The following is a 5,787-nucleotide window of genomic DNA, read 5'->3' on the forward strand; positions in this document are numbered from 1 at the left end:
TGTGGAATTAATTTTCTTTTTCATGAGCCCTTTCTTTCTGAGACACGATGGAAAGGATGAGCCATGTCCTGCTTGCTGTCCTTTTACATACTTGGGGGCAGGTAGATGAAGCCTGCGCAGGGCGGCAATGTGACCCTCGGGGGGCCACACGCTGTGTGTTTTTAAAATTTATCCCAATTCGGGATCAACTATTGGCGGGTGATTTTCATGAAGATATTATATCAAGTGCCAGGAATTCCTTGTGTCAGCTGGTATCCTATGGACCAAGCACCCCAAGGGAAGAGAGAGGCCCTGGACATATTTGGGGTTCCTACTACCTTTCTGGAAGGTCTAGAGCCTCTAGAATGAAGCCATTGGCTCTTGAACTTTATGATCCATAAAAATCACCAAAAGAGGTTTTTTAAAATGCAAATTACTTCATCTCTCCCCGGAAAAGAAGGTCTGGGCAAGATCTGGAACTCAGTATTTTCAGTCAGCACCCAGGTAACTGTTGTAGGTGAACTTCAAAGCACTCCCTGAAGAAATGACCTTAGTCACCCAGATAAACTCTACGGAAAACTGAGTCTTTCTAAATACCTTTTTGTCTTTCTTTTTTAAAATGTCTTCTTTTTTCTTTTTCTTTTTTCTTTTAAGGGCCACACCAGCAGCATATGGAAGTTCCTGTGCTAGAGGTCAAATAGGAGCTGCAGCTGTCAGCCTGTGCCATAGCCACACCAGATCTGAGCTGCGTCCGAGACCTACACCAAAGCTTGGGGCAATGCTGGATCCTTAACCCACTGACTGAGGGCAGGGACCAAACCTGCATCTTCATGAACACTGTGTCAGGTTCTTAACCCCCTGAGCTACAACAGGAACTCTTCAATTGTCTTATATGGTTCCGGGATACTCCAAAGAGTTCAATCCCTAGCCTTGTTCGGGGCTGAGTCATTTGGTTTTTAGAGGAACAACATTGATCATACCATGAAATGTTTAAAGTCTGTTCTGGAGAAACTCCAGTGGAACAGGACAAGCTGCCCACCCTACCTCCTCTGAAGACATTTACAAAGCAGCCTACTCCCTCTCAGGGGGAGGGGGGAAGCTCCCAGTTGGTTGTAAGCACAAGGTGCCTTGGGTTGCCAGCACTGGCCGGTTCAGAGAGAAGGGAGCCCGCGTGGCACTCGGAGGTCCCCAGAAGGATGCTTGCTTGGGTCTCAACTCAAGCTCTGCCTGGGCAGCCTGGCTGGGGAAGGCAAGCACGTTGAGCCCCTCTTCTGCTAACCAGAGCCCAGCAAGCCCCCTTGGCTCCCAGCCTCAGGCATGGGAAACTGAGCCCAGAGAGGCAGGGCCAGAGAGATGGTGCTGGATGCCAGCTCCTGGATGTGAGTCTTTTGCTGGTTCCTCCCTTCATTCATCACTGCTGACCCTGCCAGATCCTCCAAGAGCAGCATTGAAAGACAATGGTCCTAACAGCTGGTGTGTCCTCAGTGAAGTCTAGACACCAGACACCAGACACCATGCTCTGTGTTTGCGGCAGTGTTTCCATGAATCCTCATAATGATCCTGCAATGCAGTTACCATTACAATCTCCTTTGTACAGATCTGGGAGGCTCTGTAGGTCCTCAGGCAGCAGATAGAGAAATTTGAGGGTCGGCCCAAAGCAAGACAATGTTCTCCAGAAGGACTGGCTAGTACCGATAGGCATTTCCTAGCTTCACTCAAGTCTGGGCTGTTCAAAGGGCAGGTGACTTTGCATTCTCAGCAGAGAACCCCATGCTTTTAGCTCCTGAGCCAACTCAGCCACCAGATGGGCCTTGGGCCACTCCTATCACAGCCACCGCTGGCTGGGAAAGGACACCTGTGGCCTGCTCTTTCTCTGTATGTACTTCTCGGAGTATTCAGGGGAAGATGCTTGGCAGCAACCTCTGTGCCAGAATTTATGGTTCACAAATCCTTTTTGCTTACAGGGTATCTATCTGACTAAATGTTGTAGGTGTTTGCAGGCTCCTTGTCTATAGAATTTCCCCCAAACTCTGGGCCAATAGCTTTCATAAGCATCAATACAAGCAGCAGGGCCTGGCCCTGAAGCCAATATTTCCTGCCTGGAAGCCAGGAACATTAAGACAGAGGACCCTGGTGCTGGCTGGAGGACCCTGTGCTGAGCCGGAGGCTGGGAGTGGGGAAGGAGGTGGGAGGGGGTGGTTGCCATGGTTTGCTCCCATGGATTCAGAGGAGAAAATTGGCTGAGAGCAGCATGGTTTGTAAGTCCCTCCACTTTCCCTCAGGCTCCTAGTTTCTTTCAAGACTAAGTAGCCTTTTAGCCATCAGTGAGTCAGCCTGACCCCTGGCCAGCTGCCTTTGGCCAATGCCCTGGCCTGGTCAACAGAAGAGATGTAGGAACCCCAGGCTTGCTCATACTTCCCCAGTTCAGATGCAGCCACAAGGTCAAAGACATATTCATTCCTCTTTCCACAAGTACAGGTTCAAGGAGAAGGAGCTGGACATTTCTGGGAATCAGCTACCCAGGAGAGAGGAGTCCTAATGCTGGCATTGCCCATCTTCCCAGGCAGGCTGCATCGGAGAGGAAAGTTGTTGGCTTGACCCAGACATCACTGTGCAGAAGCCGAGGTCTGTGGAAGTCCAGGGGAGCAGAGTCCTGGAGAGGTTGAAGAATGGTCCATGGCAGCTGCGGGCTCCAGCCCAGTGCTGTAGAAATACCCACCTGTCACTCCTCAGACATTCGTGTGCCCAGCCCTATGCTGGGTCAGTCTCCAGGGGAAACCAGGGACTACTCTAAAGCTAGAGGGTGGGGCTGCTCTGGAGATGTGAGCATAGTGCTGGGGGTATAGGAGAGCTGACACACTTGGCTGGTAGGTAAGGAAAGTTCCTAGAGATGGTGACATTACATCTGAACCTGCAGTAGTGAAGAGTGTGTGACAAGACACAAAGGAGATGTGAATAAATGCCTGGTGATGAGTCTAATGGGAGAAAGCTTAGCCTGGGTCCAGGAATGGGATCGGGTGGGTACCAAGGAAATGAAGTGCCTCCTGAGACAGAGTGGACATGATCTGTGGCCCAGGGATGAGGATGAAGGTCTTGACATTGGGAGTTTCAAAATCAGAGCTCTTTTAAGAAGAGAAACCATGGGAGAAATCTACATCTATTTAGGTACTGAAGAAGAGAAGAATGAAAAGAAAGAGGAAAGAAGGAGGGAAGAAAGGAAGGAAGGCACTCAAAGCATTGTGTCTATTTTGTGGGGCATCTACATTACACAGTGGATGGGGGGACATGACTCACTCTTAAGAAGCCAAACTCATTTGGCCAAGGCACATCCCCTGATCATACACCTGAATGTGAACAAAGGTATATCTTTAGCATCAAGTGTAAATATTCCATAGCAATGCAGGGTCCTTGTGGGGATAGCCACATAGCCCTTGAAACAAGTGGAAGAAGTAACAGCAGAAATGACCATGTTTGCAAAGGTTACCCTTGTGCCAGGTAGCAATTTGGCCACCTTCCCTTCATACCCCCACATCTCTTGGCAGGTTAGTGGGGGGAGGTTTACACAATTTGTTTATGCAGTGTGTCATGTAAATGTGTATTTACCATTTAAAAGTCCAAGATTATGCATCTAATTTATCTTAGTGTGATAATTTATCATGTATACCCATATTTAAGGACTGTTAAAATAATTTAACTTGTTGATTCAAAACAACTGTGTGTGCATCTTCTGGAATGCATGTGCTTTTAGGATCACTGATTTGTGCTGGTACCAAACCAAACTTTCATCAAACCAAGCCTGAATCCACTCACTTGCCTGCAGTAAAGCCTATCTACTGACACTGGATTGTGATGAAGGAAAGTACAGCCTTTACTGCAGGGCGACAAGCAAGGGGAATAGGCAGCTCATGCTCAAAAGACCTGAGTTCCCCAATGACTTTCAGGGAAGGGATTTTAAAGGCAATGTGAGGGAGGGGGATGTGGGGGCATGATCAGCTGATGCATGATTTTCAGATTGGTTGGCATCAAGGTGAAGTTTCAAGCATCATCAACCTTTTGGTTTCAATCAGTCTGGGGTCTACAAATTTGAAGTCAGCAGTGTTCATCTGGTAGGGGTCTGCTTCCTATAAAAAATAACTTAGGAATGTATGTCAGGCCTTTATCTATATCTTTCAGGGAATTGGGAGTTTGGGGACTCTGCTATGTGGCAGATTTATCATCTAAATTGTTACTGGTTTCCTGGCCCAACAGCTGTTCTTTGTTTCTACATCTTCACATTTCCTAATCATTAACTCTTGAGTCAGCCTTTTGAGACTCAGGGGAGGCCTGGGAGATTAAAGCAAAAGCCTTTGACTTCAAGAGACAGAGACACAGGGGCTTATATATGGTTTGTGGCATTTCCTGTGTCCTTTCTCTTTCAGGCCCAGTAATTCTGTACTTATATCTTATTCCCTGACATGGAAGAGTGGTTGCATGTGTTTAATAGAACCTAAAGTTCATATTACAAAGACCCCCAAATCTGTATTTGGAGACATTCGGTGAGAGTCAGATTGTCATCAACAAGGCTCAGGCCTCAGTAATACCCTGTGCTAATCACAGGGAAAACAGGGAACATTAGATGCTATCACAGTGGCACCCAACTGATTAGTTGATCTGAGCTGGTCAGTGTCCCAGGGACCCAGCCGCAAAGACAGCTCCTGCCTGGCTGACATTCCAGACCCCCTGCCCCCAAAGGCTCAGTCCACCATGGGCCAGCATTCAAGCTGTTGAATACCAAATCTTTGCTTGAATTCTTATTAGTAATCAAACCCTATGATCCAAAAACATGTGATTGCCAGGTTCCCTTGCAAGTTGAAATCCACTCAAACCTCCACCATCCTGTTTTACAACAAGTGTGTAAATATCATCTCTTCTGGAACATTTGAGGGAGCTTTAAGGAGTTTGGTGTCTTGTCAACACTGTTTCCCCAGGGAAACATGACTCACCCCAGATCACAAATAGCCTTGGAAATCCAGTGACAATTAAAAAAGGTGCCTGGCCTTACCCTCATTACCACACGGGGCGTTTTTATAAACACTGGAATAGGCCAGTCTTCACTTTTTTAGGTGACTTTGGGAGAAGGAATTCAGAGTTTTGCCGTTTGGATGTGCATTGTCCATTTTGGCGAGGCAGCCTAGGAGGACATTTATCTATTCCTCTCCTGTGATGATGTGTGGAGCAGATGCCAACAGACACATTCAGCCACACTCCTCCCTCCTCCCTAATGGGGCATGGTCATTTCTCACACAGAGGGTCACCCTGTCCGATGTCCAAGAGGAAAACCACCTCTTTCTTGGAGTGGCTGCTGAGCAGCCTTCAAAACCCTGGAAGCTCCAAGGAATGAGTGCATGCTTTCCCTCGGTTTGGATCCACTGCATTATTTGGGGGGGGGGTCTGTGTGAAATGAGGTGCGGGGACTTACACTGTCCATAGCTGGGGGCATCCAGAGCACAGAGCAGAAGGGAGCCTGCCTTAAGAAACCCTAAGGTATTTGCCAGCTAGTTTTGCATTCCACATGGAAATGTACTTTATATTTGGATACTTCAAAAATACTTTGGGGAACTGAGATGGAGGAAAATGAAAGATATTTTATTCCCAGGGGATGGAGTGATCTGCAAAGGACTGGCTCATGTACAACGTTCTGTACCTAAGGTCAGATCTATAGGGAAACCGGTGGGGCATATGTCCAGTGACCCTGTGCTTCTGTGCATGTGTCCATGTGTTCCCTAATGTGCATCCTCTAACATTTGTTTACATTGTAGTTTTCACTTT

The sequence above is a fragment of the Sus scrofa genome, chromosome 14, assembly GCF_054392235.1.
Source record: "Sus scrofa isolate SSC_HxYL_T2T_F1_AM1 chromosome 14, Sscrofa_HxYL_maternal_Yorkshire_Landrace_v2.0, whole genome shotgun sequence".
In the NCBI taxonomy this organism is placed as follows: Eukaryota; Metazoa; Chordata; class Mammalia; order Artiodactyla; family Suidae; genus Sus; species Sus scrofa.